Below are 12,996 nucleotides of genomic sequence, written 5' to 3'. Positions count from 1 at the left end.
GATGACTGACTCACCATGGAGCTCTCCCCGCACCACACCAGCCCCTTCGCTCCTCTGCTTGCCAATGCCAGACCACCTGCGCTGCAGCAGCTGGATCCCAGCACACAGCTCTCCTGGCTGGGCAGAGCTGGGGAGGGGACTGGAGTGGGGACAAGGTGTGTTTGATGATGCAGAGAGGGCATGCAGGGCAGGGCCGTTCCCCTCAAGCACATCTCGCATCCCCCAGAAGGGACCAGGCTCTGAGCATTCTGGGGCTGCAAAGACTGCAGCTTGCTTTCCCCTCATCCCTCCATTTCAGGAACATAGCGTTGTGAAATGGCACACTGGTAGAGCACAGCCAAGGTGAGACTCGCAGCACAGCCTGGCCACCGAGCCTGGCAAGCTACAGTGCCCGGTGCTGTCTGGTTCTGCAGAGACCCTGTCTGAGCTTGAGACCCTGGGACATTCAGGGGAAAACACAAAAAGATCCTTTGATTTTGGTGGGTCTGCGGGCGGCATAGTCAAGGGTGCAAGTGCTTTGGGCTGCAGGCAGCATGGTCTGGGTGCAGGGCACAGGCTTCCTGGTCGCAGGAGCTCATTCCCTCCTGGGGCCAGCTGGCTCCCAGTGCAATACCAACCTTCAAGATCTGCTCTGTGGCTTCCCTTGCTGAGTGTCTGGGAGCCACAGACAAGACGCCAGTGTGCCTGTGGTTACAAAAACAGCGTCCTCATGCTTCCCTTAGTGGGAAACAGCTGCCAGGCAGCCATCCTAACAACTGCGCTGCTGGGCACAGAGATCATGCAGGACACCTCCTCTCCCCACGGCCACTGCTGAGCCTCCAGAGCTAGTTGCCAGCAAGGGCTTGGCTCCCTAGGGTCTGGGCATCCCAAAGATCTCCTCTTCCACGAGCCTGAGTGCAGCCTCCCTGATCCACAGATGGAATCTGTACAGTCCCACCAGAGTCATGTTTCCTCACATGGAGGGACTATCTGAGCTTGCTGAGCTGCTCCAGCCTTGCACCTTCTGGTGCATGGCCCCCCTGCCCTGTGAGATGCAGCACACATAGGGCAGGGCTGAAATGGGAAGGTTCAAGGTGCTTTGCCCAAGGGAGAGGAATGACCATTAGGGTAGAAGAGCCCAAGCAGATGGCAAAGGTGATTTCCAGCAGAGGGGACCAGATTTTCCCAACGCTCTCCCATCATCTCCCCACAGAGGCAAATCGCTAAGGAAGTTCCAAAACAAAAAAATGGCCATTTCTTTCAGGTGCATGTCATGAAAAGGGCAGTAAAGGCTTCTAAACATGGCAGCAAGACCATGCTGGCAAAACCAGGTGGTACCTACTCCAGTTTCATCAAGTGTTTTGGCCCAAGCTCTAGAGATTCCTCCATCCCCAAGGGCCCCTGCTGCAGAGGGGACCACCAGTCTGGTGGCTCTGCTAGAGCTGTGAGAAGTCCTATGGTTTTCTCAAAGTCTGAACTTCCCAGTCCCAGGAGCAGAAGAGCTTCTCAGCTCCTTCCAGCAAATCGAAAGTAAATCTTACTTCTTGCCCCTGCGGTTGTGGAGAGCGATGGGAAAACCTGACCTGAGTGTGACCACCAAAAAGGCAATAGAGAGACCTGAGATGGCCTGATTGGTTTGCACTTCTGCCAGATCTGAAGCCAGATGTGTGGCTGTCCAGATGTGGATACCCCAGGCTGTTGCTCTCTCAGACCCTGGCCTTCTGCCCATCACCAGCCACAGCGTGGAAGAGCCAAGGGGACAGCAGATTCACTCCAGCATGGCAGGTTGCTCTGGTCCTTTCTTCTCTCACCCAAAGCCCCAGCTCATATCCTGCTTCTGGAAAGCTCCAGCAAGGGTGGGGAAGGTCTCTGGGGGTGGCAGAGGGGGATTGGGGGGGCTGGGACTTTCCCCAGGAGATCACAGGAGGAACTTTGGCTGGAGGGCGGGGGGAACCGGTGAGGAGTTGCTACATCATGCCCCAGTGAGCCATGAGTAACTCCTCTGGTATTTCTTCCCCTTGCAGAACAGTCATCAGAGCCAGATCCTGCCCGGGGGAATCGCTGCACGGGAACGCCCAGCCCCATCCAAATTCCATTCCTGCTCCCAGCAGAGCAAATGTGAAGCAGAGCCACAAGGGGATGGTTCCCTGGTACCCCCCATCCCATCCCACCCACTGGGGTGGCATGAGCATAGCCATGGGCAGGACTGGCAGTGCTGACTGGCAGAGCCTGGTGGGCTGCTGACCCACAAAAGCAGCCAGATGCACCTGGGCTACTGGAAGTCACTGGAGAGCAGAGCCTCATTGCATCTGCTGGTCCAAGGGGAGCAGAGGCCAGACCCTTCCTTGCCTTGATCTGGGCAACTGGCCTCCATGCTTCCTCTGGTTGAGAAACAGGTGGCCATGGCTTGAGACCCTTCCCAAGAGCCTGGCTGGCACCATACTGCAACCTGAGATGCAGAGAGGTGCTCCAAGGCTTTCTTGAAGTTCAGCCCCGACATGTCATGCTTGGCACCAGCACCCGTGCAACCCCCCCCAAAAAGTAAAAAAAAAAGAGTTTGGCCCTAACTGACCTGCTTGGCAAGGCAAAGTACCTACAGCGAGGCAGCAGCTGGCTCAGGAGAAGAGCCCAGGAGTCCTGTGCTCCCTCTGCCAGGCCTAGCCCCTGCCCACCACTCCCTGGCACAGAATCCTGGTGGCATTGCCCCCCATGATGAGGGGTGGATCACCTACCCGGTGAGGAGGCTGCAGCCACCACTGTGTTGAGCTCATTGAGTGACCAGACATGCTGACAGCAGCCCCACTCTGCAGGAGCGCCCCCGCTGCCTGGGAGGACTGCAGCCTCCTTGCTCAGCTGCATCTGCACCAGCCCTTGGTGCTTCATGGCTGGGTGCCCTGGGACATGGGGCTGCCACGTGCCTGCAGAAGGGCCAGCAGTGTCTGGAAATGGGTGGGATGTGGAGATGGAGGGCAGAGGGAGGGCTTGGGCTGAAGGCTGTGATGGAGCCAGGGCAGCTCCAAGGGCTGGGGTGGGAAGAGCTCCCAGGGGAGGTTGGACAAGGGGTGGGGAAGGTAGGGGGTGAGCAAGCTGGGACCAGAGTTTGGGGTGCACTTAGGCAGAAGATCTGAGTGGAGGCAGTGGGTGCAGAGGAGCAGGGTGGGCAGGCACCGGAGAGAGAGAAGGCGGGGGAGATGCACAAGAAAGGAGTCTGATACTGTGTCTGGGAAGGGGGTGATGTGGAGGTCCTCCACAGCCCAAACCCCGATGACTGAGATCCCCACCAAGCAGATGGGCACCAAGTCTCCCCAGGGAACCTGTGGACTCAGAGGGAATGCTCTAACCATTAGACCACCTTGCTCATGATGTGCCCCCTGCTGCAATGGCTGTGGGTAGGTTTGGACCCAAATATTCTTTACTGTCTCAGTCCTGCATGTGGTCCCCTGCCCAAGGAAACACCAGGAACACCCCAGGCCTCTCAGGCAGTGTGTAAGGGTCTGTGACCCATGAGAATAGGGCACCCACCACTTTCCTTTGTCCCTTTACCAGAGACCTCTCACAGGGAGTGCCCAACCCTGGCTGCTGCATGAACGGGTCCCGCTGGAGCTGAAGAAGAGGAAGGTGGGTGCCAGCGACAGGGAGGGACATCAGGGTCCACCAGCATCCCCAACTTGTTGCTTCCATGAGGCAGATGGAGGAGGCAGGAGGATGCCTGGCTGCGACAGCACAGGGCACACCGGTTGTGAGGGTGTGCAGAGGGGGGTGACCATGGAAGCAGCCTGGTGGGGATGACAGGACTGATGGAAGAAAGGAAGAAAAGCTTTTTGGACATGGATGGAGAACACCTGGGGGGACTTTGTGCAACCCCTCTCCTTCCTCCCATGGCAGTGGGAGATTTTGGGGTGGGGAGGGAGATGATGGAGGGGCAGAGCTGGTGCAGGGGCAGGATGACAGTGCAGGGGAGGTGGGAGCAGGCGGCTGGGGGTCAGGGGATGAAAGCGCAGGGTCCTGGAGGGGGGTGACAGGAGGGGTGCGGAGGCAGCCAGCACAGCCAGGTGCAGCGGGAAGAGCTGGGGGGAAGGCAGGGAAAAGAGGCCAAGTGCAAAGAGAGCAAAGGCAGCGGAGGAAAAGAAAGTGTGGCCAGAGAGGCAGACATGAAAGGGGGAGTGAGGCAGGGGAGAGATGAAAGGGCCACGGCGCGGGTGCTCCTGCCTCCTCCCCAGGCTCCCCGGGCTCTGTAATCCCCGGGGAGCTGGCTCCTCTCATGTGGTGGCCCGCAGCTGTGTGCGGTCGGCTCAGCCCCACTGCTCCGCACTGGGACTTTCCAGGAGGGGGAGAAACCCAACACAAAACACATGACTTAACCAGTGCCTGCCAGGCCCCGGCACACGCGGGGTCCGGGGGCACCCTGGTACGCGGCACGGATGGGCAGAGCTCCAGGGTGGTTACACACGCATACAAGAGCAGGGGAGAGCCTGTATCAAACAGCACCCGTGGCAGCAAGGTGCCGGCCCCTTAGGGGCACCCTCTGAGGGCTAAAGGGGGCGGGGGGGGGGTCAGGGGCCATATGGGCTCAGTCCCTCTCCCCTGCCTCCTCTGTCGAGTGCCATAGTGCTCCTCCTGCCTGCCAGGCTTGGGTCTGGGTACCAGGGAAGCAGCAGGACTTGGCAGTCAAAGTTGGCACCCATCCTGATGGGTCACTGGGTCACTTATTTTACTGCTCAAAAGCAAACCAAGAACCCAGGCCGCAGCAGATGCTAAAGTGGTGCTTCCAAGATACTCGTGGCTTGGGATATCTCCGTTCTCCATGCCCAGGCCATCCAAGCAGGGCTCTTTCCCATAGCAGATGACCTTGCTGCTGGACAGTCTCCTGTTCACCACTGCTGATTTCAGGGATGCTGGGCTCTGCAGGGATGCTGGGCTCTCTTCTCACCTTTGGGGCAGGTGGGGCAGCAGAGTTGGTACCCATGGGGGGTCCTCCATATGTCTCCCTTCCTCCTCATCTCAGTTTTGCCCATGCTGACCTTCTCTTGTGTGTCTAAGTGAACCTGGTGGGCTCAGCTAGAAGTGATGCTAACCGAGCTTGGGCAGCATTAGAAGATGCCTTTGCCCTCCTGTCTCAGGGCTTTTCCTCTCCCCAACCCCACTTTCAAGACAAAAGAGGACCTGTGCTTGGCAGCATGGCCAGAGAGCTCCTCCAAGCCCCTGGCAAGACTGTCATTCTGTAGGACTTTCCCCTTCCAAAGGCTCTCACAGAGCAGGGTTGTGTCAGCTCCACAGGTATTGCCCCTCTGGGGACATCCCATCTAACTCCATCTTTTTGGCTACATCTGGAAGTGCTCTGACTTCCTCCAGAATACCCTTTCGTCCCTGCAGTCCCATCCACCCTCAGCAAGGACCTGGAAGAGGACTCTGTGGGGCAAGGAGATCCCAGCCCTAATGCACTGTCCCTGCCCCATGTGGGTTGTGAACTGCACCAGTCAAGGAGGGTCGCACCACTCTCAGCCACAGGCACATGAAAGAAGGGGTGCAGCCATCCCAGGGTGCTCCCCATGCCTGCACAGGAGCCCTGAGATTGCTCCTGGGAGCATCTCCCCGTGCCAGCCAGGAGTGCTGCCTCCGTGGCCGCTGTGGGCTCTTGCTGCAGGGACCGAGCTGAAAAGGTGATGAGGGTGCTGCGGTGGGGAAGAGCCCAGTGTGCTTGGGGAGCAGGGGCTGGCCATCTGCAGCCCCCCATCCCTCCTGGTATGAGCCAGCCCTCCCCAGAGGAATGCTCCAGCACGGCTGCAGCTGCAGGGAGGGGAGGCGCTTGCCGAGCGCCGTGGCATGAAGGCATGATAGGGCACGCTCCGCCGGACCATGAATACCTGTCCCAGGCAGTTAGAGGCACCCAAGGCGTGTTCGGGTGGCGCAGGAGCACACGCCTCGTCAAGCCTGGGCGGTGGTGCTCCACTGGGAGAGGAGGCTCTTTCCAGTTAGCCCTCCCACTCGTGCTGGTGAATGGCGAAGCTCCCTCCCAGCAGCGGCCCGCTTCCCCATCACACTCTGCATGTAGCGCACGGGTCTTGTGGAGGGGGGAGAATACCCCTTTTCTCCCTGGCAAAGGGGTGCAAGTGGGCCTGGCCTGAGGCTGGGGGTGGGCTGGGTGGCCTCGCTGGATCCCTCCAGCTTTAACATCGCTGCTTAAATGAATCGCCAAGGGAGCTGCTGAGCGAGAATCAGAAATCAGGATGTGCAAGGCAGTGAAAGAATAAAGAGAAGCACAAGTAGCAGTGCCTGGTGACTTGCTCTCATTTGCTGCTTGCATGGACATGGACAGCATGGCTGTCACATGCATGGGGACACGTCCATGTGAGCCTCATCCCTGCTGCTCACGAACAGCTCACTGTGCCCCTGCCGCTGCAGGATGCTATTGCTCGGGACAGGCTGCACTCTTCTGCCGCTCCGTTGATCACACCACCTACACCAGACCAGGAGCATGTGTCATCCCAAGGGGCCCCCAGACTCTCTACTCAGTTGTGCTCTCATCCCAGGTACCGATGGCACACGTCCCTGGGGACATCCTAAAGGGCTGACACTGAGGAGAGAATGAGGAAAAAAGCCAAAGCTGAAGTCTCCAGCTGTTTGCAATAGCTGCCTAATAATAAGGATGCACCACACCACGACACTGCCAGTGCAAATCCTCTGCCATGACCAGCTGGGGTAAATACGGGCTGGAGGAAGGGGCTTTTGCTGAGTGACTTCTTGGAGAAAAGCCAGGTCTGGACTGGTGTTGGTAGCCCTGTGCTGGCTAAAGGTGTGCTCCAGCCCTCCTGGGAGCCAAGGGCTCTGTACATTTGGGCTAGCAAGGAGGCACATTTCCAGCAGCCAGAACACTGAAGCACTTTTGGCCAGGACTGGGCACTCTGCAGTGCTGGAGGCATTTGAGCCAGGTGGGTTGGTAACCTTTGAGGACACTGGTCCTCAGGAGGTGGGGACTGTGACAGGAGAGGTGCAAAATCAGGAGAAGACTTCTGCTGCGTTCCTCCAGCTGTGGGACCCAGAGCAAGCCTGAGGTGGCTGTGAAGTGGAAGAGGGCAGCACTGTTGTTGCTCCTCACATCCCCCCCCACACACACTCCCTGTCTGGCCTTACAAGGAGAAGCAATCTGTGCTGTCATGATGCGTCATGCTCACTGTTCATGGGTGCTGAAGCTGTGGCGGGATGGAGCGTCCTGGACTGGCTTTGATGTGGCTGCCTACTAAAACCACTCCTGCAAGGTCCCTGGGCAGCAGCCCTGACTGCGGGGCAGATATCCCAGATACTGCAGGGGCTCCCCTTCAGGTAGTGTTGGCTGGGCTGAAAGAGGAGCCTGGCAGCAACAGGAAACCTGGGATGTGCTGAATGATAAGCAGTCTTTCCCTGGAAGCACTTTGCAGCCTGCAGCTCAGCCCTGCAACCTGCCTGCAAGATGGATGCAGTCGGCTCCGGTGCCAGCGCACAAGAGCTCCTGTGGATAACGCAGCAAGAAGCAGCCAGGCTGGGAGCAGGACCCAGAAGTCCTGTTCCTGCTGCCGCTTCCATGCCACACGTCACCCAGACTGAGAGGCAGCCTGGTCCTTGCGCTGTCTCTGTAGCCTGGTGCTGCTGCTGGAGGGAGCTGGAGGAGATGCCTTGAAGAGGTGTCCCTGGAGGCATCTCAGGATGTGAATCCCCCACAGTGGGTGAGCCCTGCAGTGAAGCATAGTGTTAAATCAAGGCTGAATGTGGGCAGGGATGTGAGGCACTTTTGTCGCTTGGCTTGAGGACCAGAAGCTGGAGAGGGCATGAGAGAGGAGGTTTGTCCCTGCTCAGCCCACACACACTTCAGGGGGTGGTAAGGCTGTGAGCAGAGTTGCAGTTGCAATCGATCCATGGTGGCTGTGGTTACTGGAGCCTCCTGACTCCCCATCCCCACTGCAGGCTTCCTGTTGTCACAGTCACAGCACTTTAGGATTTGGGGATTCAGCTTCATCCCTGTCCTTCTGGGGAGATGCCCTTTCCCACCAGGCACCTTTCTCCCATGTGCTACTGCGAAGCCTGTGGCTGGCCTGGCCCCACACTCACAGGGTGCCACAGCATCCCTCATCCAGGCAGCCAGGCTCAGTGGGAGCTCAGCTCTCCAGCTGCTGGCAGAGCAGCCCTCCCTCACCAGCTGCCCTGCACTGGGGCTGCAAACAAACAAACAAACAAACAAACACCCCAGCATCAAGCCCCAGCAACTCATCCCCTCCTAAAGACCGTAATTGCAGTGAGGCAGCTGGTGAGCGGCTATTGAAACCTGGTGTGTAAACATGGCTTTCTCCTCTGCTACTCAGGTAAAAGCAACCTCCTTTATGAGGAGCAGTAATTTCAAGAAGGGGGGGGTCCATGTTGTTGTGGCAAGGGCTGTGGCCAGAGACTTTAATCTCAGCCTTTTCATGCAGGGCAGGAATAATAGACGGCAACCAGCAACACCCCACCTCACTGCACTGACTGCTCCGGGCCATTTTCCACTTCCCGGTGAGTAGCTGAGTCTCCTTGCCCTTCCCAGCCCCTGGGCCAGCCACCAGCTCCCTCTCCCTTGCCAGGATGGGTGAGGGCACAGGGAATCTCAAGAGCCAGGGCTCCAGCCATCCAGGAGCCAAAAGAGCCATCTCGTGCCCAGAATAGCCAGCAGCTGGAGACATGAAGGGATGGTCGGGCCACATCACCACCTTGGGTCACATCACCACCCATCTTGCTCCCTCACACCACTACTTCCAGGGCTATGGCTGCTCCAGAGCCAATGGACCATGAGCTCAGATACGTCGGTGCTGGGCACCCTCTGAGACCACAGAGGTGTGACTGCCCACAAGAAAAGGTGACCAGAAGATCACCAGTGATGTTATCTCTTGCAGAGCAAGCCCAGACTATCACATGCAGGATGTCCCTCTCCATGCACAAGGACGCTACATCCATGCAGTGTCCTCCGGTCCTGTCCCCTGCTCCTGTCTCTCAGCCCTACCCGGAGGTCCCTTGGGTACCACTGAAGGGAAGAAGAGGTGTGTGGGGAGTGGAGGACAGGGGCTGAGAGGCTGTGCGGGTGGAAGAGAGTTGGGAGAGGTGATGGAGTGAAGGAGGATTGTCCCAGTTGGGAGAGGTGGGTGCAGGAGACCCTTGCTCCCTGCCTCGCCTCCCAGCCCCTCCAGTGCTCCCCAATACACAGCCCTGAGTGCAGATGCTCCCGAGCTTTGGGCCCCTCTGCCCAAATGCTGGCTCACTGTCACATGTGCCTCCTCCTGCCGCTCACCCAGCCTGGTGTCACCAGAAGCTTCCTGTGCAGAGCCCGGCTCAGCTGTCTCCTTCTGGGAAAGGAGGTGGTACGGGTCCTGCTGGCATGGGGAGGATTGCCGCTCTCTCCCATGGAGCCAGTGCAGTGTCTGTGCAGGGAGGGGGAAGGATGGGACAGGCCTTGCAGCCATAGTCACCCCACGGCGATGCCAGGCTGAGCACTGGCGAGTCCAGCACTGTGGCATGCCAGATGGACACGGCTCTGGGCATGGCTTTCCCAGGACACGCAGTGGCAGTGCTTCAAGTGACACTTGGTTTTGTGGGAGTCATTCCTGCTGGCCGTAACGCCCAGACACCATGGGCTGAGCTGTGAGTGCTGGCAGCAAGGGGACAGCACTGGGCACACGGGTGGTGACTTCCAGGCAGCTCAGGCTGACTCTGCACAGTGCCAGGCTCTTAGCTGAGGGCGGGCATACTATGGCTGGGTCAGACTATCGCAGCACACCCTGGCAAGGGCGCTGACCTGTGTTGGGATCATTACTGGAAGCATCAGATGCAAAATGCTGCCTGATGCCCTGATGGCTTGATGCCCTTCTACATCCAGAGCCAGGGTGTTAAATCCACCACCCTGGACCACTTCCAGCTCAAGTAACCTGCCAGAACCTGCCAGAACCCCCTTCCCTCCAATTTGAGGGCAGGGCACCGACTTTCCATTGCTGGGGGGGGAGAAGGGATGCTGTTGCCTCCTGGCAGTGCTCGGCTGATGCCCGGCGTCAGCCCTGGCAGGCCCAGGGGAGGTGCTGGATGCCGCACTGCCAGGTGCTGCATGGAGGATGCGCATGGTCCGACTCCCCACTGACGTAACTCCTGGGAGGCAGCCGGGAGTTGCCAGCGGGGAATTGGCCCGCGTCACTCAGAACACTTGGGGAGCTGTGCGGAGAGGAGGTAATTGTTAAATGTGGGCTGAGATAGGCTGAGCAGGGAGGGCAGGAGGCCAGGGAGGTGGCAGACACCTCACCAGGGCTGGCTTGGTTTACATAAGTTGGGCTTTGTTCAGTATCTCCCCAGGGTTTCGTGGCTGGGAGGTACCACCCCGTGCTGCTCTGATGACAGGGAGCCAGGCGGCTGCTTTGTGGAGCCTTGCAAAACCTTCCCCAGCAGCCATGCCTCAGCAGGATGCAGCGGTGAGGGGAGGGGGCCACAGTGGAGCTGCCTCAGGTCTATCCCAAATGCTGGTGCCAAACAGTGGCCTCAAAAACCCTTGGAAGAGCAGCACGGGGAATAGGGGGGCATGGAGAGGGTGAAGCCTCCCTATCTGAACTGGGGGACACTGGTCACAGCCTGGCTGTGTCCCGGGCAGCAGCAGTGGAGCTCGAGGCTCTATCCCCCCCATCTCGATCATGGTCCTGACCACCAGCAAAAGCATCACCTGGGGCAGAAGTTTTGGTCCACTTTGGCTTCACACTCAGGGCACTGAATCATAGAATATCAGGTTGGAAGAGACCTCAAGGATCATCTGGTCCAAACTGTCTTGGCACAGCCTCTGTCTAGAGCTGGGCTGCTGAGAGCTAACAGCATCCTCTGGGTCAGCCTGCAGTCCCCACAGTCCTCTGGAAGGATACTGGGTAGGTGAGAGGTGCCCATAGTCTGGCAGGAGACAGGCCCTGGCTGCTGGGACAAGCTCCTTTAGCCTTCAAGCCCCCAAGTGCATGCCTGTGCCCACTAGAGATGATGTCCTGATGGCTAACAGTGCTGGGACATGGTCCCTCCCAGCCAGGGGAAGATTTTGCTGCCTGCAGTGCTACCAGGAAAGACCCATTGCTGCCTTGGACAATCAGATCAGGTCTCTCTTGTGCCAAATCTCCTTGGCACTGGGGTCTAGCAGACACCTGGGTTATGCACTAAAGCACAACTGTTCCCCACGGGCAGCCTCAGCTCCCCTGTGTGAGTCCCAGCCAGGTCCGTGGGGTGCCCACAATGCAGAGCTGGCTCCCAGGCACCCGTAGCCATTTCCACCATCGCACGTAACTAAAGCGGAGCCTCCTGTCCTGCAGGTATAACCTGCCCTTGTCATCGTCCCAGTGCTGCCTCACACACGCTGCACTCAGCCACGTAGCTGGGCTCTGTGTTGCTCACCACCAGCACCCTCCAGCCTGTGCGTCACTTGCAAACCTGGTCGGCAGTGATGCCACCTCCCTGCTTGCCGGTGCCTAAATCTAACTGGCAAGTGTCTTCAGGACCCACCAGCATGTCCCTGCCCACACTGCCCTGCCTTCTGCCTTGCTGACCTCCCTCCCTGAGCTGCACATCCCCAGCACCACCCTTGCCCATCCCCAGCACATCCCCTGCCACCAACTAGACACAGTGCATGTCTCTGCACTGAAACCCTGCAGAAAGCCAGGCTGGGGCTCAGGCTCACAGCAGCATGGCTCCTCTCTCACCCTGGGTCTGTGCCCACCAGTCCCCATCTGCTCCTCTGCTGTGCCCACATGGGGCAGGTCCCAGTGCAGGACAGATGCCTCTGGCTCTTCTGCTGAGCAGGGTCCTGTGCTCAAAGCCAGCCTGAGTCAGGCTCCTTGCTTGGCGGCAGGGGAGTATGTCATCCCCTCCAAGCCCACCCGCCCCGACGCTTTGCTGGCTCGCACAGAGTGGAGGGTCTGGCTTGTGCTGTGCAATGGCCTCATGGGTTGCAAGGGGCTGCACAGCACCTCATGGCATCCAGACACCTCCCCAAGCTTCTGCAGTGGTCTCTGACCATCCCCATTTCTGCAGGCGTAGTCCCTTGGCCTCTTCACTGCCTGCTGCTCATCTCTGCCTGGCCCCCAGAGCTGGTTCCTGAGCAGGACAGGCTGTTCTGCAGGTCTGCTGCCTGCTGGTCCTTCCCAACACACCCAGCCCCTGGCTTTTGGGCTGGCTGTGGTGGGTGAGCAGGTCTCCCCCAGCCCCACAGTCCTGTGCTCCCCCTTACTGAGCGCTTCCAATTTGGGACAACCTCCCCACTGACACTACTGCGAAGCTCTCTGTGAAAATCGCGGCGGGGGTGGGGAGGATAAAAAAATACATCTGAGACTGGAAGTGCTTTGCACTTTCTGCAGCCAAACACCACCTGGCAGAGCAGGAGCGAGGAGTCTGGGAGAGGCAGCTCCCTACCTGCTTGCTTCCTCGGCCACGGCTCTGCGGCCGAGCTGGCTCCCCAGCACCTGCCTCCCCCCAGCCTGCAAGCCCCGGGGCAGCGTGCAAGGAGTGACAGGTGAGTTGGCAGCAACCCGGCTCCGGCATCCCTCGGCGCTCCTTCAAAACCAAGCCCTTTGCACGCCGTGTTTCTGCTGTGACGAACCGGCAGACATCAAGGAGAAGTAATTTGCTGAGATTCTTCTGGCCAGGCGTGTCCCGACGCCCACACACCGCTCTCGCCCGTGCAGACGGGAGACACGTGCTCTGATGTTTCCCGACACCCGGCATCGCTGCTGGCTTGTGGTTGCTGGAAACACTGGCGGGGGGGGTTGGGTTGGTTTCTCTCTGAGACCTTGGAGTCCGTGGGTGGGTATCAGCTCAGGGTTTGCCCTTCCCAGGACAGAGGTCATGACACACCAAATACACAGGGTTTTTGCTAAGATTACCAAGGCAGTTTTACAATGGACAGGACAAAACCAGCTCCAAAGGGAGCAGCGATGCTCTGCCCTTCCCTCCGTCCCACCACTCCTGAGCATCCTTTGGCTTTAGGCAAGTCCTATCGTATACCCAAGCTGT

The sequence above is a fragment of the Balearica regulorum genome, chromosome 6 (assembly GCF_011004875.1).
Source record: "Balearica regulorum gibbericeps isolate bBalReg1 chromosome 6, bBalReg1.pri, whole genome shotgun sequence".
Taxonomy (NCBI): Eukaryota; Metazoa; Chordata; class Aves; order Gruiformes; family Gruidae; genus Balearica; species Balearica regulorum.
The sequence above is the reverse complement of the archived record's forward strand: the minus strand, read 5'-3'. Positions refer to the sequence as shown.